Source organism: Symphalangus syndactylus, chromosome 3, assembly GCF_028878055.3.
Source record: "Symphalangus syndactylus isolate Jambi chromosome 3, NHGRI_mSymSyn1-v2.1_pri, whole genome shotgun sequence".
In the NCBI taxonomy this organism is placed as follows: Eukaryota; Metazoa; Chordata; class Mammalia; order Primates; family Hylobatidae; genus Symphalangus; species Symphalangus syndactylus.
Genome location: NC_072425.2, coordinates 32753184 through 32776185, shown reverse-complemented (window position 1 = coordinate 32776185; position 23002 = coordinate 32753184). Strand labels below are relative to the sequence as shown.

Genomic DNA, 23002 nt, shown 5'->3' with positions numbered 1-23002 from the left:
AGTTCTTAGTAAAGCTTAGTAAATGCCTGCCTGCTTAGTTCCTTTTCTCCCACTAATCAGGGCTCAGGAGCCTTGTCTCATTTGACTTTGTGACTGCAGACATTTACATAGAACTTTAGCATGTGCTGAATGAACGAATGAGCCAATGATTTACTGAGTTTAGACCAAGACTTCTCTTTAAATTCTTTTCAACCTAAAGATACTTGTGGAATTGCCCTGCTCACGCAAAAGACATTACCTCTCCAGGTGTTACCTCTGCTATTACTTAAGAAAAGGACAGCCTCCCTTTAAATAGGTCTGAAGTCTTTGGAAATTCAATTACATGTAGCTGTGTTATTTATATAGTGGCTGGTAACCAGAAGAGAAAGAGACTGTGGGTGATGACATTCATTCTTAGTCACAAATTAAAAGGGAAACATGACAATGACATTCCCAGTGTGAGAGAAAAGGTCACCGGGCATTGAGAAGCCCTAATTGCAAGGCTGTGTTCACATTCTAATCATCTGTACTTCCTGGGGATGTCACTACCAGTGATGCAGAAAGGCTAAGTCCATCGTCTACTTAGCAGAAAGAAGGAATGTTATTTCCCTAAACATTTGCTGTCTTGAGATCAGTGATTCTGTCTTGAGATCAGGAAAGGCAGGCAGACAGCCTGAGCTCAGGAGTTCGAGACCACCCTAGGCAACATGGTGAAACCCCATCTCTACTAACATACAACTTAGCCAGGCGTGGTAACACGTGCCTGTAGTCCCAGCTACTCGGGAGGCTGAGGCACGAGAATCGCTTGAGCCCAGGAGGCAGAGGTTGCAGTGAGCTGTGAGATTGCTCCCACTGCACTCCAGCTTGGGCTACAGAGTAAGATTCTGTCTCTAAATAAATAAATAAATAAATAAAATGAAGTTTGTAAGTGGCCAAAGAAATATTCACTTGACTAAATTTAGAAACTGTTGCCCTACTTTGGGACCAGACTAACATTTTCAAACTTTTCAAAAAAGGCTAATGTACAATTGAGCTTGTTTTGTTTGGAATATAGAGTTGAAGTTCTGAAGACATTTAATCTGAAACACGAAAGCTCAAATACCAACTGTGTTGTTCCTTTCAACATTTATTACAAAAATCTATTTCTAGAGTCTTCAAGTTGATATTAAAATGTCTTTTCTTCACAGTTTACTGGGAGCAGAAAAAAAAAGTCTTTTCATTTTCTAATCTTGATGACGCTCTAAAAGACAAGGATTTTGAGATTGGTTACCAAGAAAAACAAACTCCAACCTCCTCCAGCCCAGCTGCAGGATAAATTCAAGCTATCAGTTTTCCTTGTGTCAGAGGTGGACCCAAATTTTCTCTGTGAAACTCTAAGGGGAAACTCTTTCTTCCTGATATTTTGTCTTTGCCAGAAAAAGCCTCAAGAAGGGTTTAAGTAACACAGCTTTGAGTCAGTTGCGTAAGAAAACATTTAGAAAAGCACTTTCGGAAATTCAGAGATAAAGTAGTTCCCTGTTTACCAAAAAGAAGAGAACCAACTTCATACGTCATTTTATCAGTTCCATCAATGTACATGTGCTAAGCTGATCTGTCTGTACTTCCAGCTATGTCAACCAAGCAGTGGAGGGCTTGACTTTGAAAAAGCTGTGTCTGGCTGGCTACAGGCTCATGCCTATAATCCCAGCACTTTGGAAGGCCAAGGTGTGTGGATTGCTTGAGCCAAGGAGTTTGAGACCAGCCTGGGCAACTGGAGAAAACTTGTCTATACAAAAATTAGCCAGACGTGGTAGTGAGAGCCTGTAGTCCCTGCTACTTGGGAGGCTGAGGTGGGAGGATCGCTTGAGCCTGGAGGCAGAGGTTGCAGTGAGCCAAGATCATGCCAGAGCAAGAAGACCCTGTCTCAAGAAAAAAAAAAAAAAAAAAAAAATGTAATCCCAGCACTTTGAGAGGCTAAGAGGGGCGGATGACTTGAGGTCAGGAGTTCAAGACCAGCCGGGCCAACATGGTAAAACCCCATCTCTACTAAAAATACAAAAATTAGCTGGGTGTGGTGGCACATGCCTATAGTCCCAGCTACTCAGGAGGCTGAGGCAGGAGAATCACTTGAACATGGGAGGCGGAGGTTTCAGTGAGCCGAGATTGTGCCACTGCACTCCAGCCTGGGTGACAGAGCAAGACTCTGTCTCAAGGAAAAGAAAGAAAGAAGAAGAAAGAAAAGAAGAGAAGAAAGAAAAGAAGGAAAGAAAGAAAGAGAGAAAGCAAGAAAGCAAGCAAGAAAGAAAGAAAAGTAAAAAGAAAAAGAGGAAAAGCTGTGCCTTCCCCACAACATAAGGTTTAAAACAACCCAGTATACTCAGTGCTCACTTTGATACCACACTAGTAAGGTTAAAAAAAACATGTATTTTTTTTTTAAAAAACAGAATATATTTGTTCTCAAAAATTGTCTTTGCTTTATTTGTTTTGGGCCATGATGTTTACATTATTTTGAACCTGCTAATGATCTTAAGGGGAAGTAGTGGATTTATGTTTGTCAAAGGAAAATAAAAAAGAGAGGAGAAAAACTGCTCTAAATGGAAAAAATCGTATTGAGAACGAAGATGCTGGTAGAGGGATAAGGAATGGCTGTCTGCGGAGGGTCACTCATGCTGGGGTTTAATTTAAATTCTTTTCTGACGTCGGAGGGCATATATGGCCCCTCGAGGAGGGTGACTTGCAGATGTGCAACACTCTAGGCTTTGTAGATCCCAGGCTTTGATTCTGAGATGGACATGCAGATTTTCGCTCCTCCACCTGACTTTTTGATAATTCAGATTCCTTCCCACGCCTTAGAGACCCTCTGCAGCTTGCCCCGATGTGAGTGGGGCAGAGCATGCCACGCAGCTCCCTCCAGTTTTATGCTCATTTCCATCACTGTCTGGCCATTTGGCCCAAACTACTGTTTTGACCTGCTTGACAATTCTCTAAGCTGATGGCATCTTTGAGCTCATACGCCTAGTTGAAGATATCTTTGACTTCTTCTAAACACCTAGCTGAGGTCTAGGCATGGTGGTTCACGCCTGTAATCCCAGCATTTTGAGAGACCGAGGTGGGAGGATCAATTCAGCCCAGGAGTTTGAGACCAACATGGTGAAACCTGGTGTCTACAAAAAATACAAAAATTAGCCGGGGGTGGTGGCACATACTTGTAGTCCCAGCTACCCAGAAGGCTGAGGTGGGAGGATCGCTTGAGCCCAGGAAGTCGAGGCTGCAGTGAGTCATGTTCACACCACTGCATTCTAGTCTGGGTGACAGAGTGAGATCCTATCTGAAAAAAAAAAAAAAAAAAAAAAAAAAAAAAAAACTAGCTGAGACAATTATCTTTTGGGGCAGGACCAAAGGAACATGGCAACCTTTCTCCCCACTGCATTCTCTGCCTTCATCTCTGTATCAAGGCTACATCCTTGGGAATTCCCGGGAAAGGGAATTGTCTACCCTCAAGGAAAATTCAGAGCTTCTGGGTCTTCTCCTTATGGGGAATGAAGGTCAAACATAAAATTTGAGGACCCAGACTGTTAGATAACTGTTCAATAATGCATAACTTTTGGATAACATTTATTGTGTGCCAGGCACCATTCTAAGAGCTTCATATATAGCAACTCATTTATTCCTCACGACAACTTCATAAGAAATATTTTATTATGATCTCCATTTTATAAAGAAGTTACCAAGGCACCAAGTGCTATGGACTGAATTGTGTCCCTTGAAACTTCCTATGTTGAAGCCCTCACCCACCATGTGACTGCATTTGGAGACAGGCCCTTTAAAGAAGAAACTAAGGTAAAATGAGGTCATAAGAGTGGGTTCTGGCCAGGTGCAGTGGCTCACGCTTATCATCTCAGCACTTTGGGAAGCAGAAGCGGGTGGATCACCTGAGGTCAGCCTGGCTAACACAGTGAAACCCCATCTCTACTGAAAATATAAAAAAAATTAGCCAGGCGTGGTGGTGGGTGCCTATAATCCCAGCTACTTGGGAGGCTGAGGCAGGAGAATCGCTTGAACCCAGGAGGCGGAGGTTGCAGTGAGCCGAGACTGCACCACTGCACTCCAGCCTGGGCGATAGAGCCAGACTCTGTCTCCGGAAAAAAAAAAAAAAAAGAGAGAGAGGGGTCTTAATCTAATAGGACTGACGTTCTTATAAAAAGAGGGAGAGACACCAGGTATGCACATACACAGAGAGAAAAGGCCACGTGAGACCACAGCAAGAAGACAGCCATCTGCATGCCAAGTAGAGGGCTCGGAAGACACCACCCCTGCCAACACCTTGACCCAGGACTTTCAGCCTCCAGAACTATGAGATAGTAAGTGTCTGTTGTTTAAGCCACCCAGTCTGTGGTACTTTGTTATAGCAGCCCCAGCAAATTAATACACCAAGAAGCCAAGAAATAGGCCCAGGATCACACAGTTCTTTTTTTTTTTTTTTTTTTTTGAGACAGAGTCTCACTCTGTCGCCAGGTTGGAGTGCAGTGGTATGATCTCGGCTCACTGCAACCTCTGCCTCCTGGGTTCAAGCGATTCTCCTGCCTTAGCCTCCTGAGTAGCTGGGACTACAGGTGAGCACTACCATGCCCAGCTAATTTTTGTATTTTTAGTAGAGACAGGGTTTCACCATGTTGGCCAGGATGGTCTCGATCTCTTGACCTCGTGATCCGCCCACCTCAGCCTCCCAAAGTGCTGGGATTACAGGCATGAGCCACCGCACCCGGCCTAGGATCACACAGTTCTTAAGTGGTAGAGCTAGGATTTGAACCCAGGCAGTCTGGCTTCAGAAATCATGCTCTTGACCACTGCACTCTTCTGTCTTCCTCCAGTGGTTTAAAGCAGCACTTTCCAATAGACACATAAGGTCAGACACAAATTTGAGCGTCATATAGACTTTTAAATTTTCTAGCAGCCACCTTTTTTAAAACAGGTGGAATTATTTTTAATAATATATTTTACTTAACCCAATATACTAAAGCATTGTCATTCCAGTGTGTAATCAATAGGAAAGGTTATTACTGATATATTTCACATTCTTTCTTTTGTACTAAAGTCTTGGAACTCAGTGTTTATTTTACACTTACAGCACATCCGAATTTGGAGCAGCCACATTTCAAGTGCTCAGTAAGCCATGTTAGACAACCATATTAGACAGCACAGGTTAAAGCTCTTTTATGGCTCTCTGCTGTGTACAAGATAGAGAATTGACACTTCCTGAACTGCCTGCCCTTTAAGGCCTGCCCTGATGTGGCTCCACCCGTTTTGGGCTTCATCTCATGTCATTCCTAGCACCACACTTTATGCTCCTTCAACTGGCAATACTTCAATGCGAGTCCTCTGCTCACACCACGATGCTTTTTTTTTTTTTTTTAGACTGAGTCTTGCTCTACCATCCAGGCCGGAGTGCAGTGATGGGATCTTGGCTCACTGCAACCTCTGCCTCCTGGGTTCAAGCGATTCTCCTGCCTCAGCCTCCCGAGTAGCTGGGATTACAGGCATGTGCCACCACGCACGGCTAATTTTTGTGTTTTTAGTAGAGATGGGGTTTCATCATGTTGCCCAGGCTGGTGTCGAACTCTTGACTTCAAATGATCTGCCCACCTCGGCCACCAAAGTGCTGGGATTACAGGCATGAGCCACTGTGCCTGGCCACCACGCTGTTTTTCATCTTGGCATCTTCGCTCATGATTTGCCCATTGTCTGAATGTCCTCCCTCTCATTCATCCAGCCTACTCTTACTTATTCTATGACACCCACTCAGGTTTCCCCTCCTCCAGGAAGACTTCCTGATACCCCACACTGAAGGGGATACCCCTCCTATATATGCCTGTAACGCTTCATCCTAATCCATCCTGACATGGGGCTCATTTTATTATAACTATTTGCATATGTGTCCCTCCCTGATTAGACTATGCACTCAAGAGCAGAGGATATGCTTTGTTAATCTGTGCCCAACACAGAATCTAACACATAACAGGCACCAGTAAATGTGTGTACAATTAAACTGAACTCAACATACGTGCTTTGGTATCCAGGATTGCTCGTCCAGGTAAAGCAGGTTCCTGAAATCGTGAGGACACTAGGCACAGGCCTCGTGGAGGGGAAACATGGGTGCTACCAAGAAGTGAATTATTTTGGTGTGTGTGTATAGACTGTCTATATTGTCTCTATTAGACTCTTAAAATAAAAATACAATCTAAGCAAAAACAATGAATATTCTATGCAAAAGCAGCATCAAAAGCCGTCTCTCCAAACCAGCGACACAACCTGTTAAGATAAGCTGAGTGTATTGCCCACTACAAATAGTTATAATAAAATAAGCTCCAGGATAGATTAGGATGAAGCTTTATGAGCATATGTAGGAGGGTTATCCACTTCAGTGTGGGGTATCCGGAAGGCTTCTAGAGGAGGGGAGACCTGAGCAGGTGTCATAGAATGAGTAGGAGGCAGCTGGATGAATGAGAAGAAGGACATTCAGACAATGAGAAAATCATGAGCGAAGAGGCCAAGATGAAAAGCAGCATGGTGGCTGAGCGCTGGGGCACACACCTGTAATCCCAGCACTTTGGGAGGCCGAGTTGGGTGGATCACGAGGTCAAGAGATCGAGATCATCCTGGCTAACACGGTGAAACCCCGTCTCTACTAAAAATACAAAAAAATTAGCCCAGCGTGGTGGCGGGCACCTGTAGTCCCAGCTACTTGGGAGGCTGAGGCAGGAGAATGGCGTGAACCCAGGAGGTGGAGCTTGCAGTGAGCCGAGATCTTGCCACTGCACTCCAGCCTGGGCGACACAGCGAGACTCTGTCTCAGAAAAAAAAAAAAAAGAAAAGGAAAGAAAAGAAAAGCAGTGTGGTGTGATCAGAAGGCTTACATTAAAGTATTGCCAGTTGAAGGAACATAGAGTGTGACGCTGGGAATGACATGGAAAAGCTATATACATTCCCAGCCTCCCTTGCAGCTGGCCATATAACACAGTCCTGGCCCATGAGCTGTAAGGAGGATCGTAAACTTACATGGAGAGATGGGCAGACACAGCTGGCAGGGCCCTTTCTCCCTCTTTTTTGTCTAGAATGTGCATGAAATGCCAGAGCTGGGGCAGCCATTTGCAATCATGAGGGGACACACCAAATGCTAAGGACAGTGAGGTGGTCAAATCCAAGAAAGCTAGCTCTTTGTTAGTACTGTGGAGCTGCCACACCCACTCTGGTCTTGCTACCAGGAAAATTTATGTAAATACAAATCACTTTATTGCTTAAGCCACTGTTATTGGGTGTCGGTGACTTGCAGTGAAAAGCACTTCTGATTCACTGCTTCTATTTGCAGATTTTGTAGCCACTACTTCAGGCAGAAATGGAGATGGAAAAGCCATCCAAACTGAATAAGCCTAGGCAACAGTCGTCGCAAGGGAGCTGAATGTCTTGGTGTCACTACATAATTAGAATCATCAGATAAAAACGTAGGCTGGGAGGTGGCATTTACATTGGGAGAATCTCTAAGCTTTGAGGACAGTGGGGGGTGGGCAAAAAAAGAATATTTCTGAGTTTAGAACTATCTACATACAAGTTAGCCCTGGGTAACAGAAACGTTTGCCACTAAAGCAAAACCAAACAAATCTGATGGTTGTGGTCCTAGCCATGGGGTCTGCCTAGATCCCCCAGGGCTCCCAGATTCTAGGCCATGATTTCAACAATTAGGATCTACTCGTTAACAGACAAAACTATACATGCCTTAACATCCAACAGTAGTCCAGAAAGGGAATTGTAACAAGGCCTGGGCTAGGTGGATAGAAGACAGATCTGCATATTTGTAAATTCAGAGCCATTTATAAATTGAAAATTTGTAAAAAAAACAAAGAGGAGGCATCTATTTTCCCCAGAATATCCAGGGTTTTCTGGGCTTCATGGGCCATGGCCATTGCCCCTTCCTCATTCCATTGCCTCAAGTGCCCCATTTATGAATCTGACAAAAGACAGTTACTATATTTTTTGTTATAAAAAATCCCAGCACTTTGGGAGTCCAAGGCAGGCAGATTGCTTGAGCCCAGGAGTTGGAGACCAGTCTGGGCAACAAAGTGAGACCCTGACTGTACAAAAAATGCAAAAATTAGCTAGGCATGGAGGTGTGCGACTATAGTCCCAGCTCCTCCTGGGACTGAGATGGGAGGATCACTTGAGCCTGGGAGGTTAAGACTGCAGTGGGCTGAGATTGTGCAACTATACACCAGCCTGGGCAACAGAGTGAGACTCTGTTTCAAAAAAAAATCATGTTATGGAAAAAACTGGAAAATACAGGAAAGCACAAAAAAATCCATCATCTCACCATTCAGAGATAGCCGTTGTTAACATTTTCAAAAACGTCTTCGAATCATTTAGGATGCTTCCAATTGTAAATAAATGGAAAACCCAACCCAAAATGGTTCAAACAATGGAACATTTTATTATATCACATTACAAAGAGTCAGTGATGGGCCATTCCAGGATTGGTTAATTCAGTAGTTCACCAAAGTCATCAAGGATCCATCTTTCCATCTCCCTTCTCTGCCACCCTCAAGGTTTAAGATGGCTGTTGCAGTTCTAGACATTATATCAAGATTCAATATTCATAGAAAGAGGACTGTTCATTTCTTTCCGAGAAGATTCTCCCATATGTCATGTGTCTATGCCTAAACCAATCACTACTAAGGGGAAATTGACCTACAACATTTGGATTAGACTAATCAAATTTACCCTCTGAGTTAGGGATAGAGTCAACTTCTACAAGCATATGGCTGAGCCAAGGATAAGCATTCTGCCAGCAAGAGAGGGCATAACAGGGGTGTGGGGTTGGAGATAGGAGAAGAATATTCAGGCAGTAACCAATAATGTCTATGATCTTTTTAGTCTATTTTTGATACTTATATACATACCTAGAAAAAGTTGAAATATAAAACCATGTATATACTGATGATCTTTTTTCAAGTAGCAATACACATGCAAATATTTCTCCATTTCAAGAAATATTTTTCTATAAGGTCTTCTTTTCTTTTTTAGACAGGGTCTCACTCTGTTGTCTAGGCTGGAGTGCAGTGGTGTAATCTCAGCTCACTGCATGCTCGACCTTCCAGGTTCAAGCAATCCTCCTACCTCAACCTCCCAAGTAGCTGGGACTACAGGTGCGTGCCACCATGCCTGACTAATTTGGTGTATTTTTTGTAGAGAAGGGGTTTTGCCATGTAGTCCAGGCTGGTCTCAAACTCCTGGGCTCAAGCAATCCTCCCACCCTGGCCTCCCATAGTGCTGGGATTACAGGCATGAACCACTGCACCCCGCCATCTTTTTTTTTTCTACTTTTATTTTAGATTCAAGGATACATGATACATGTGAAGGTTTGTTATAAGGGTATATTGCATGATGCTGAGGTTTGGGGTGCGATTGAACCTGTCACTGAGGTAGTGAGCATGGTACCCAACAGACAGTTTTTCAATTCTTCCCTCTTTGCTTCTTATAATACCCAGTGTCTACTGTTTCCATCTTTATGTCCATGAGTACCTAATATTTAGCTCCCATTTATAAGTGAGAACATGCTGTATTTAGTTTTCTTCTTCTGTGTTAATTCGCTTAGGATAATGGCTTCCAGCTGCCTCCATTTACTGCAAAGGGCATGATTTCATTATTTTTATGGATGTGTAGTGTCCCATGGTGTATATATTCCATATCTTCTTTATCCAATCCACAGTTAATGAACAACTAGATTGATTCCATGATTTTTCTATTGTGAATAGTGCTGTGATGAACATACGAGTGCCTGTGTGTTTTTGGTAGAACAACTGATTTTCCTTTGGGTATATACCTAATAATGGGATTGCTGGGTCAAATGGTAGTTCTACTTTCAGTTCTTCGAGAAACCTCCAAACTGCTTTCCACAGTGGCTACACTAATTTACCTTCCCACCAACAGTGTATGTGTTCCCTTTTCTCTGAAGCCTCATCAGCATCTGTTATTTTTTGACTTTTTAATAATAGCCATTCTGACTTGTGTGAGATGGAATCTCATTGTGGTTTTGATTTACATTCCTCTGATGATTAGTGATGTTGAGCATTTTTTCAAGTATTTGTTGGATACTTTTATGTCTTTTAAGAAGTGTCTGTTCATGTCCTTCACCCACTTTTTAATGGGGTTTTTTGCTTGTTGAATTTTTAAATTTCCTAACAGATACTAGATATTACACATTTGCCAGATGGATAGTTTGAAAATATTTTCTCTCATTCAGTAAGTTGTCTGTTTACTCTTTCGATAGTTTCTTTTGCTGTACAGAAGCTCTTTTGTTTAATTAGGTTCCCACTTGTCAATTTTCGTTTTTGTTGCAATTGCTTTTCAGCTTGATATCCAAAAGGGTGTTTCCTAAGTTTTCTTCTAGAATTTTTTTTGTTTTAGGTCTTACATTTAAGCTTTTAATCCATCTAGAGTTAATTTTTGTATATGGTAATATGTAGGGATCCAGTATCATTCTACTGCATATGGATCGACAGTTATTCCAGCACCATTTATTGAATAGGGAACACTTTCCCCTGTTTATTTTCGTCAACTTTGTTGAAGATCCTTTGGTAGTAGGTGGGTGGCTTTATTTCTGGGTTCTCTATTCTGTGCCATTGGCCTATGTGTCTGTTTTTCTACCATATTTTTTGGTTACTGTAGCCTTGTGGTATAGTTTGAAGTTGACTAAAATGATGCCTTCAGCTTTGTTCTCTAGCTATTCAGGCTTTTTAAGGTTCCATATGAATTTTGGAATATTTTTTTCTAATTCTGTGGAAAATGACATTGGTAGTTTGATATGAATAGCACTGAATCTGTACATCGCTTTGGGTAGTATGGATATTTTAATGATATTGATTCTTCCAATCCATGCACATAGTGTCTTTCCATCTGTTTCTGTCGTCTGTGCTTTCTTTCAGCAGTGGTTTTTGTTTTGACTTTTCTTGAGATGATGGGGTCTTGCTCTGTCACCCAGGCTGCAGTACAGTGGTGAAATCTCGGCTCACTGCAACCTCTGCCTCCCGAGTTCAAGTGATTCTCCTGCCTCAGCCTCGAGTAGCTGGGATTAAGGCGTGCACCACCATGGCCCGCTAATTTTTGTATTTTTAGTAGACAGGGTTTTGCCATGTTGGCCAGGCTGGTCTTGAACTCCTGGCCTCAAGCGATCCACCTGCCTCACTCTCCCGAAGTGCTAGGATTATAGGCGTGAGCCACTGTGCCTGGCTGAGTGTTTATTATTTAGTTCTCCTTTTAGAGATCTTTCATCTCCTTGGTTAGATGTATTCCTAGGTATTGTGTGTGTGTGTCTATTGTAAATAAGACTGTATTCTTGAATTGGCTCTCAGCTTGAACTTATTGGTGTTTAGAAATGCTACTGACTTCTCATACATTGATTTTGTATCCTGAAACTTTAGTCATTTATCAGATTTAGGAGCCTTTTGGCAGAATCTTTAGGGTTTTCTAGGTATGGAATCACATTATCTGTGAAGAGAGATAACTTTCTTTTCCTATTTGGATGCCTTTTCTTTCTTTTTCTTCCCTGATTTTGCTTCTGGCTAGTACCGTGTGTTGAATAGGAGGGGTAAGAGTGGGCATCCTTGTCTTGTTCCAGTTCTTAAGCGGAATGCTTCCAGCTCCTGCCTGTTCAGTATGATGTTGGCTATGGGTTTGTCATAGATGGCTCTTATTATTTTGAAGTATGTTCCTTTGATGCCTAGTTTTTTGAGGGTTTTTTGTCATGAAGGGATTTACATTATTTTTTAAAGGCTTCTTAGTTTTCCATTACAAAGACATAATTATTATTCAGTTTCTTATTGCTGGATGAAATAGTTGCTGGATATTTAAAGTCATTTCCAATTTTCCATTATTGACACCAATGTGGTGATGAATATTTTTTGGCTTTTGATATACAGTTGGCCCTTCACATCTGTGGGTTCCACGTCTGTGGATTAAATTAACTGCAGATCAAAAGTATTTGGGAAAAAAAATGGGTGGCTGCATCCGTACTGAACATATACACACTTTCTTCCTTGTGATTATTCCCTAAATAATACAGTACAACAACTACTTACATAGCATTTACATTGTATTGGGTATTATAGTCTAGAGATGATTTAAAGTATATGAGTGTGGCTAATCAGCACCAAGCCCAGACTCTGGGCATTCCTTCTAGATGAGGCCCATGTTGGTAGACTTGCAGCAAACTCACAAGGGTGCTGAGCTAGGCTACTTTATAACCTCATTTTTTTCCTCTGGATGTTTGTGTGTTTACTGCTTTGATGTACGAACGGTTAAAGAGATCCATTTAAAAAAAAAATCTGTGATTGGCCAGGCATAGTGGCTTACGCCTTTAATCTCACAACTTTGGGAGGCTGAGGCGGGGGGCAGATCACTTGAGGTCAGGAGTTCAAGACCAGCCTGGCCAACATGGTGAAACCCCATCTCTACTAAAAACATACACACATACACACACAAAAATTAGCTGGGCCTGGTGGCACATGCCTGTAGTCCCAGATACTTAGGAGGCTGAGGTACAAGAATCACTTGAACCCGGGAGGCAGAGGTTGCAGTGAGCCAAGACTGCACCACTGTACTCCAGCCTGGGTGACAGAGTGAGACTGTCTGAAAAAAAAAAAAAAAAAAAAAAATCTGTGCTTTAAAAGGAAAACCACCTTAAATGGAATCCTTTCTATTACATTCTGATGTGCTACTATTACATTCATAATTTTGGAAGGTGAAAGAAATAAAGTACATAGGAGGATGTACGTAAGGTATATGCAAACACCATACCATTTTATATGAGGAGCTTGAACATGTGATTTTCATACCCCAGGGGGTTCTGGAATCAAGACCCCATGGATACCAAGGTATGACTGAATATTACCAGCTGCTTTCCAAAAAAATAGTACCAGTTTATACTTCTATCAATGGAGTGTGGCAATGTTTAGTTCACTTAATCCTTAACGGCATTTAAAAATATACCTTTTTAATTCATTACTCATTAGATAGATGTCATCATTCTTGAAGAAAGCATGTGGTTGCTCTATAGGGAGAGGCATTATTGGAAATTCAGCTTTGGCCCACACATGCTTTCTGATTCTGAAGGCAAGTGAGTTCAAATCAGAACTGTAAGCCCCAGGTCTCTTTTCAGTGGGTTCTCAGAAAAGTAGGGATGCTGTCCTCTCTTCCCTGATCCCACCCATATGGATATGCATATGCATACGACTACAGGTCAGAGAAGACTCCTGCTTCCCCTGGAAGCTGGAACAGAGGGGTTGTACAAGGCTTATAATTTTTCTTCCACTCTTCTTCTGTTGTTTTGTTTTGTTTTAATCTAAATCAAGTTAGTTACCTTGGCAAGCCATTTCTTTTAATTGGGTGATTTAAGCCATTTATATTTAATACTATTCTTGATATACCATCAATTCTTATTATTCACAATTCCTTATTTGTGAATTTTTCCTACTTGCTAGAAGTTTGTAATTCTTTTTTTTTTTTTTTTTTGAGACGGAGTCTCGATCTGTCGCCCAGGCTGGAGTGCAGTGGCGCGATCTCGGCTCACTGCAAGCTCCGCCTCCCGGGTTCACGCCATTCTCCTGCCTCAGCCTCTCCGAGTAGCTGGGACTACAGGCGCCTGCCACCATGCCCGGCTAATTTTTTGTATTTTTAGTAGAGACGGGGTTTCACCGTGGTCTCGATCTCCTGACCTCGTGATCCGCCCACCTCGGCCTCCCAAAGTGCTGGGATTACAAGCGTGAGCCACCGCGCCCAGCCAAGTTTGTAATTCTTAAATCAACACTTAAGGTGTTTTCACGGTCATTTGCAACATGCACACAGTGGCAAAAATATTTGAATTGCTCAACATACGTGTTCCCAGCTGAGGCTGAACAAGGTGACACACAAACCTCTTGTACCAGCTCTCATACTGTAAACAAGTGTCCTTCTTGTGGTCTATTTAGTGCCAGGTTTTTTGTATTTTTCTTGGTGATTTCACAGTTTACAATGGCCCCCAAGAGCAGTGCTGCAGTGCTGTCTAGTGTTCCAAAGTGCAAGAAGGCTGTAAGGTTACTTGCTTTTAGCCTGAACTTCCTTTAGTATTTCTTCTAAAGAAGGGCGGTGAACATTAAATTCTCTGTTTTTTTCTGGGGAAATCTTTATTTTATCTTCATTTTGAATCACAGCTTTGCTGCAATAGGATTCTTGGTTGACAGTTTCTTTCTCTGACACTTTGAATGTTATCCCACCATCTTTTGGCCTCCATTGTTTCTGCTAAGTCAGCCACTAATTCTACTAGGGTTCCCTTGTAAGTAATGAGTTATTTTTTTCTTGCTGCTTAAAGATTTCCTCATTGTCTTTGACTTTCGACATTTATCCTATGCTGTGTCTCACATTTCTAAGGTTCTCTTCATTCTTTTTTCTCTCTGTTCTTCAGTGTTTCTAATCTCTATTAGCCTGTTATTCTTTATTCTCAGTTCAAATCTATTGTTGAGCCCTTTGGTGAATTTTTCAGTTATTGTGCTTTTCAGCTCCGTAATTTCCATTTGGCTCCTTTAATAATCTCAAATTTTTGTTGATATTGTCTTACTTGATGTGATATTGTCATCCTACCCTCAATTACTTCTTTAATCATGGCTCCCTTTAGTTCTTTGAACAGGTCCATAATGGCTACTTTAAAGTCTTTTCTGATAAATGCAACATCTGGTTCCTCTTACAGTCAATTTCTGTTGTCTGCTATTTTTCTGCTGTTTGGGTTGTATTTTCCTGTTTCCTTGTGCTTTGTAATTTTTGGTTTAAAACTAGATATTGAAAATCATATATTGTAGTAACTCTGGTTGCTGGTCCCCCCCTTCTCTGGAGCTTATTATAATGTGCTTATTTGTGTAGTAAATGACTGGATTATTTTAGTGAAGTCCATTTTCTCCAAAACTGTGTTGAGCCACTAATGTTGTTCCTTCAGGAGGTACAGCACTGGCTATGCCCACAGTCATTCTGGAATCAGTGGTTTTGGTGGGTCTCTCCTCCTCTTTTCACTGACCCCACCTACCTGCTAAAACCACACTATTATCAGATGATTGCTCTAGTGTTTTCGACAGTACCAAGAGCACAAATTGCTCTAGAATTTATACAACTGAATTCTGGCTTCTTCAACTGAACAATTTTTTAGGTCAGTGTTTGATTTTTGTTCTGACCCCAGGAGGACTCTTCCAGCTTATTCCCAGTTCTCTCCTGCAAACCAGCCTTCTACAGTTTAACCTGTAACTTGAATATTCTCCCAGTTGCCTTTTATCACACCTCACTGACCTTGAGAGTGCTTTTAGACTTGAAATTCTTCACTCTGCTGCAATAAGCTAAATTCCTTCTGAAAGAGATGAAAAGCTATCTGTTTTATGGTAGGTTTCTCCCCACAGGCACAATCTCTGAGCCAGGGCACTGGACATGGGGGAGGGAACGATGGTAAGCTTCTCTCTGAGTGACATCCCCACTCTTAAGGGCTAAGCCCTTGATTGTGAGCGAGGTGTTAAAGAAAAAATTATTCTGACACTTGTTAAGATGAGAAAGAAGACTTGATTCAGAATGATCCTGATAGGTGTCAAGATATCAAGATAACTGAGGCTGGGTGCAGTGGCTCACGCCTGTAATCTCAGCATTCTGGGAGGCTGAGGTGGGTGGATCACTTGAGGTCAGAAGTTCTACACCAGCCTGGCCAACATAGTAAAACCCTGTCTCTATTAAAAATACAAAATTAGCCAGGCATGGTGGCAGGCACCTGTAATCCCAGCTACTTGGGAGGCTGAGGCAGGAGAATCACTTGAACCTAGGAGGTGGAGGTTGCAGTGAGCCAAGATTGCACTACTGCACTCCAGCCTGGGTGACAGAGCAAGACTCTGTCTCAAAAAATAAAAATAAAAAAATAAAAAGATTATTGAGATAGGAGAGATCAGTCTCAATTACAAACTCACGAGGAACAAGTAGGGATTTATAGGCAAGGAGTAGGTTGGAGACGGGTTGTCAGTAGATGGAAAATTACTAAGAGGAGACAGAAATGAAGGGTAAGGAAAATTCTTGCTACATTTACCAAACAGGATTCTTGCTTAAGTCAGGTCAGGGTGATCAGATATAAAGGGTCAAGGGGATTCTTTTTAAACTGCCAGGATTCAGGCTCTTGAGGACAAGGTCCAAGAATGAGGCCTAGTCTAAAAAAGTTTCTAAGCCTGGCCAGGCGCAGTGGTTCACACCTGTAATCCCAGCACTTTGGGAGGCCGAGGCGGGCAGATCAAAAGGTCAGGAGATCGAGACCATCCTGGCTAACACGGTGAAACTCTGTCTCTACTAAAAATACAAAAATTAGCCAGGTGTGGTGGCAGGCGCCTGTAGTCCCAGCTACTTGGGAGGCTGAGGCAGGAGAATGGGGTGAACCTGGGAGATGGAGCTGGCAGTGAGCCGAGATTGTGCCACTGCACGCCAGCCTGGGTGACAGAGTGAGACTCTGTCTCAAAAAAGAAAAAAAAGTTTCTAAGCCTGACTAAAGTTTGGGTAAGGAGAGAGCCTCTGTCAGTGCAGAGCAGCTGGGGTCCTCTCGGCTTGCCTCTCTTGCCATGGAACCACCACCTCGCAAGCCAGGACCAAGGCCCCATTATCTTAGCATGTCATGCCTAAGGAAGCCTCCAGTCCATGAGTGGGGTCTGGGTGGAATAAGAGAGCCTCAGCAACAGGTGGCTATGGGCAGGATGAGAAAAGCTGTGGTTCTGCTTTTCTCAGGAAGAAAGCACTCTGTAAGGGGATGTTCTTGGCTGCAGCAGCCTGTCTAGGGGCCTGGATAGAACAAAAGCGCAGAGGAAAGGCAAATTTCCTCTCTCTCCTAGAGCTAGGACACCATTTTATCTCCTGTCGTTGGTCATCAGAACTCCAGATTCTCTGCCCTTTGGACTCTGGGACTTGCACCAGCAGCCCCCTGGGTTCTCAGGTCTTTGGCCTTGGACTGAGAGTTAGACCAGTGGCTTCCCTGGGTTTTCAGGCCTTCAGACTTGACTGAGCCACCGCCTACTGGCTTCCCTAGCCTGCAGATGGCCTGTTGTAAGACTTATCAGCCCCTACAATCACATGAACCAATTGTATCTACCTACCTACCTACTTATTTTTCTATCTTACTGGTTCTGTCTCTCTGGAGAACCCTGACAAATCCAAAGCCCTAGTCCACAGCACCTCAAAATCTGACTGTATTTGGGAATAGAGCTTTTAAAGAGGTAAAGTACAATGAGGCCATATGGGCGGGCCCTACTCCAATATAACTGGTATCCTTTAAGAGGACATTGGGACACAGACTCACACAGACCAAAAGATAACCAACCACATGAGAACATAGGGAGAAGGTGGCCATCTACAAGTCAATGGGAGAGGACTCAGAAGAAACCAAACCTGCTAACTGACATCTTGATCTCAGACTTCTACCCCTAGAATTGTGAGAAAATGAGTATCTATTATTTAAGCCACCCAGTTTGTTGTATGTAATTTGTTATGGTAGCCCTAGTAAACTAACAATGTATACGGGACTATTTTGGCCTCCTTGGGACTGCCCATATATGGGCAATCTATGCTTCTGGGGAACATGACGGAAGAAGTTACGGTTATCACAAAAATGTACAGGTCAGAGGCAATAAACTTTGGGGAGGGTATAGATCTTTGAATCCATACACACAAATACAGTTGTGCTGTTGGAGTTTGTCACTGAATTCCCGAAGCCCTATATAGACAGATGTTTTTGTAGGTTGAGGCAAGGCTCCATTTTCCTTCTGTGTATGTTCAGCTCTCTGGGTATTTCATTCATCAGATGGCAGCTTGGCTTAGAGAAGGTGTTGGTCTGTATTAACGCAATAGCTGCCACCAAGTCACTACAAGCACTAGGGTTCTATCAATAATGGTCTATCTCAGTGGCTTTGTCATGGGGACTGCCAGGGGAAAGAACTTGGGGCTGGTTCCGTCAGAAGCTCCTACCAGCTGAAAGGAAATGGCAGATATTCAAGAGACAATCTACTGTATGCTGGTCTCTGCATGGGTATTTTATTTCTTGTAAAGAAGATCCTACTTCTTAAGGGTTGTCACTAGAACCCTGTAATCTCTTCAATCTTTATGCCCTTATTACAGTGAGCTAACATCATAGACCAAGCACACAAACTAACAGTTAATTCTACAGCCCTGGGAACATTTTTTTTTAAATGACAGAGTCCCGCTCTGTCACCCAGGCTGGAGTACAGTGGTGTGATCTTGGCTCAATGCAAACTCCGACTCCCGGGTTCAAGCGGTTCTCCTGCCTCAGCCTTCCAAGTAGTTGGGACTACAGATGTGAGCCACCACGCCTAATTTTTTTTGTATTTTTAGTAGAGACAGGGTTTCACCCATATTAGCCAGGCTGGTTTTGAACTCCTGACCTCAGGTGATCCGCTGGCCTTGGCCTCCCAAAGTGCTGGAATTGCAGGCATCAGCCACCGCGCCCAGCCAAGAACTATTTTTTGAATAAAAAAGCTGGAAGTGTTCTGAAAATACAAGGATAGTCTGCCTGTTCTAGAAAATCTGGGGCTGGTAGCTACTATTCTTGGACCATATTGAGAGATGGTTAAAAACATTAGATGCTCAAAAAATCAAGTAAATTATTTAGATTTAGTTTGTAAGCTAGTCCATGTTGCTCTTAAGAAAGGACATACCAGTGCTTTCCATCTTTATTATAATGTTCCTTGATGGCATGGCTAGACTTTTACAACTTTGGATACTCTGGCAACGCACATATCTGTCAAATCAGCCCACAATAAAGCATAGCAATAAGAGGCATGGGGGTGAGGGAGCCATCAGGACAATCCTAAACCTTGGCATTTTTTCCAGATGAGATCAGGTGCAGTCAGGGTAGTATAGCTGCAGACATTTGTGTTCTTTTCAAAGTAATTCCTACCTAAGTAAGTTTTTATTCCTACCTAGTTACATTACATTCTCAAGTTCATATACACTGTTTCTGTCAGAAAGGATAAATGTGCATTGAAAATTCATAGGATATATAGGGCAATCTAAGCAGACAGCTATGATTAACATATCAAGTCACACAAAATAAGAAGTATAAAAGCAGCACAAAATAAAGTTAAAAATGAAACACTAATAAATGAAAAAACAAATATTGGGGAGGATCAAAACACATGAAAAACAGGTTATTTGAAACTACTTCTGCAAAATGGCTCAAGAAAAGGAGAAAAGGCACAACTGAAAGACAGTAATATGGATATTACAGGCCAGGCGCAGCGGCTCACGTTTGTAATCCCAGCACTTTGCAAGGCTGCGGCGGGCGGATCACTTGAGGCCAGGAGTTCGAGACCAGCCTAGCCAACAAGGTGAAACCCTGTCTCTACTAAAAACACAAAAATTAGCCAGGCGTGGTGGCACATGCCTGTAATCCCAACTACTTGGGAGACTGAGGCACAAGAATTGCTTGAGCCTGGGAGACGGACATTGCAGTGAGCTGAGATCGTGCCACTGCACTCTAGCCTGGATGAGAGCAAGACTCTGTCTCAAATAATAAGTAAATAAATAATAAATATAAATGGGTATAGGCCGAGTGCAGTGGCTCACTTCTGCATACTCAGCACTTTAGAAGGCCAGGAGTTTGAGACCAGCCTGGGAAACACAGCAAGACCTCATCCCTCCAAAAACAAGAAAATATAATTACTGATAAGGCAGAGATTTAAAAACATTACAAACTTTAACCAATACATTTGAAAACTACTATATAAATTAAGAGTTAATAATCTACCCAGTAGAAAAGGAGACGGGCAGGAGTATAGAAGACACAACGCAGAATATGAATCATGTAAGTTAAGTGACAGAAACAAAGTTTCATTATATCAGTCTTTCTATTTTTACAAACGTTTGTGTTTCCATAAAAACAGGCTTTAGAAAAAGGCAAACTTTTGGAGAAGAATAGGAAACAAAAAAAACCCAAGCATTTATTTTGCCTTTTCTATAGAAGCTGTACCTCAAGGTAATGAAATAGTTGATATGGGAGTTTCTCTTATATAGAAGAAATCCAACTAATATAAGCAAAAGGAATTAGAATTACAGCTTTACCATCTTGCAGTCCCTAAAAATTAATGGATCTAGGCAATGATCAATGCATACTGCCATCAAAAGAAAAGCCACATCATGGAAGTATCCAATGCCATCAATGAAGTATTCTTATAAAAAAAAAAAAGGTGGGGGGAAGGGGAGGCAGGGAGAAAGAAGAGAGGAAAACAAAATCTAAATGAGCTCTTCTCGATTTACATGTAATTGGCAAAATTCAAAGAGCTGTTTCTTCAACAAATAAATTACAAAAAAAAAGATGGAGAGGGAACCTGTAAAAGCCTTTATCAACTGCAATGTATGTATGGACTTCTATACTGAAATGTTTACAGATGAAATTATATGATGACTGGGATTTAAAAGAAATCCTAGGATAGCCAGGTGTGGTGGTGCGTGCCAGCTACTCAGGAGGCTGCGGCAGAATTGCTTGAACCCGGGAGGCGGAGGCTGCAGTGAGCCAAGACCACACCACTGCACTCCAGCCTGGGCAACGAGAGACTCCGTCTCAAAAAACAAAAATGAAAAACTAAAAGTAATCCTAGGAGTGGGGTGAAGAACAGATTAAACAAAATTGGCCACTAGTTGCAGTTGGCTACTGGGTATATGGGAGTTCATCATAGTAATACTTGTGTATTACAAATCTTAACTTTTGGCCGGGCAGTGGCTCATGCCTGTAATCCTAGCACTTTGGGAGGCCAAGGCAGGTGGATCACTTGAGGTCAAGAGTTCGAGACCACCCTGGCCAGCATGGTGAAACCCTGTTTCTACTAAAAAATACAAAAATTAGCTGGGCATGGTGGCTCATGCCTGTAATCCCAGCTACTTGGGAGGGTGAGGCAGGAGAACTGCTTGAACCAGGGAGGCAGAGGTTGTAGTGAGCCAAGATTGTGCCACTGCACTCCAGCCTGGGTGATGGAGCAAGACTCCGTCTCAAAAAAAAAAAACAAAAAACAAAAAACTTTTATAAAGTCCTCTCTTAGGATGCTAGAGATCTAGATAGGTCTTTCTGGCTTCTTTTGATAAAATATATTAGGAGGCCAGGTGCAGTGGCACACTCCTGTTATCTCAGCATTTCAAGAGGCTGAGTGGGGGTAGGATTGCTTGTGTCCAGGAGTTCGAGACTAGCCTGAGCAACATACTGAGAACTCGTCTCTACAAAAAATAAAAAATTAGATGGATGTGGCGGTGGGTGCCTACAGTCCCAGCTACTACTTGGGAGGCTGAGATGGGATGATTGCTTTGAGTCTGGGAGGTTGGCTGCAGTGAGCTGTTGATGGCCCCACTGCACTCAGCCTTGCCAACACAGTGAGACCCTGTCTCAAAAAACAGAAGGGAAATATATTAGGGGTTTAGATGTCAAATAGCTCACCAGATCAGTCACAACGGCAAAACCAAAACTAAAACACATTAATTAAATCTTTCTGAATCTAGTTGGATGTAAAACTGTTTGGAAGGGTAAAATTTACTTGAAAACCTGTTTTTTTGTTTTTTTTGGTCAGTGAAATATTTTTCCTACAGATATGCCATGGTCAGGAAAATGCAATATATGCATATGTAGGAGAGTTTCACGTTGAAACTCAGTCCATGGTATCTTGGGTTCTTTATAAGAGGGCCTTACTTATTGGCTAGAATAATCTGCTGACTTAAGAAAAGAATTGGTTGATAGCTCCTTGCTCAATTATAATAATTTTTAAAACACTCCTGGGTAACTGGTACAACGTACATTAACCAGATACCAGAAACCCCTCCTCATACTCTCTCAATTACCTCCTTCCCAAAGGTAACTATCCTGTTTCTGAACTTGATATACATAAAATTATACAGTAAGTGTTTGTGCATGGCTTCCTTTGTTCACCATCACATCTGTGAGATTCTTCCATGTAGTGGAATGAGCTTCATTTCGTTCAGTTGCATTACTATATTCTACTATAGAACTCTATCATTATGAAATCTATCCCTAATAATGCCCTTTGCCCTAAAGTGTACTTTGTTTAACATTAATGTAGTTAATAGCAGTTTTATTTTGAAGACAATCTCTTAACAGGTTAGAATGTGACATTTCTATTCTGCAGGAATAAGGACTAAGCAGATAATTCTCTAATTTTAGGCACAGAATAATGATAGAGATGCTTATCAAGTGATCAGAGGGCAATTTATTCCAAAAGAAATACTGAGTTTTTCCTGTTACCCTGTCTATATCCTTAGAACAAATATAGGGATAAAAAAATTGAGAAGGCTGGGCACAGTGGCTCACCCCTCTAATCCCAGTGCTTCCTACTGTGATCTGAGAAGGGAGGATCGCCTGAGCCCAAGAGTTCAAGACTATCCTAAGGAACAAAGTGAGATTCAGTTTCTACAAAAGTAACAAGTAAAAAACAGCCAGGCACATACCTGTAGTCCCACCTACTTGGGAGCCTGAGGCAGAAGGAAGGCTTGAGCCCAGGAGTTTGAGGCTGCTTCAGCCTGGGCAACACAGTGAGACTCTGTCTCAAAACAAAACAAAAACAGAAAGAAAAATAAAAAAATAGACATATGAATCTGCTAGGAACATTAGAATCATTACTTTTCTGGTTTCTTTATACTAGTAGAGTTGGAAACTCTACATCAGAACCCAGTGGTTCCAGAACGTGGTAATTCCAGCAAAATTACTACTAGAGTTTTATCACTTCAGCATAAATTGTTTTGATAAAAAACACATAAAGGAAAGTGATGAATTCCCATTATAGGTTGAAATAGACAACAGGAAAAAAAGCTTTGATGTAGAAACAGTAAGATTACAAATAGGTCTATCACTCCTAAGTATACCTAACCCGGCATCCCAGTTCATTTATCACAAATGTTAGACATTAAATATTGGGCACAGCTTGTTTGATGATGTCCTCTTATTTCTACA

General features: G+C 42.1%; 1 protein-coding gene across 1 annotated transcript in view; it reads right to left on the bottom strand.

The window, feature by feature from the left end:
• Window positions 1-22544, bottom strand: part of SUSD1 (sushi domain containing 1) — a 180932-nt gene extending 158388 nt beyond the window's left edge. The window contains exon 1 of the mRNA XM_055271447.2: window positions 22501-22544. The gene's annotated coding sequence lies outside the window, so the exon portion shown is untranslated. The remainder of the gene's footprint in view (window positions 1-22500) is intronic.
• Window positions 22545-23002: the final 458 nt, after the last annotated feature.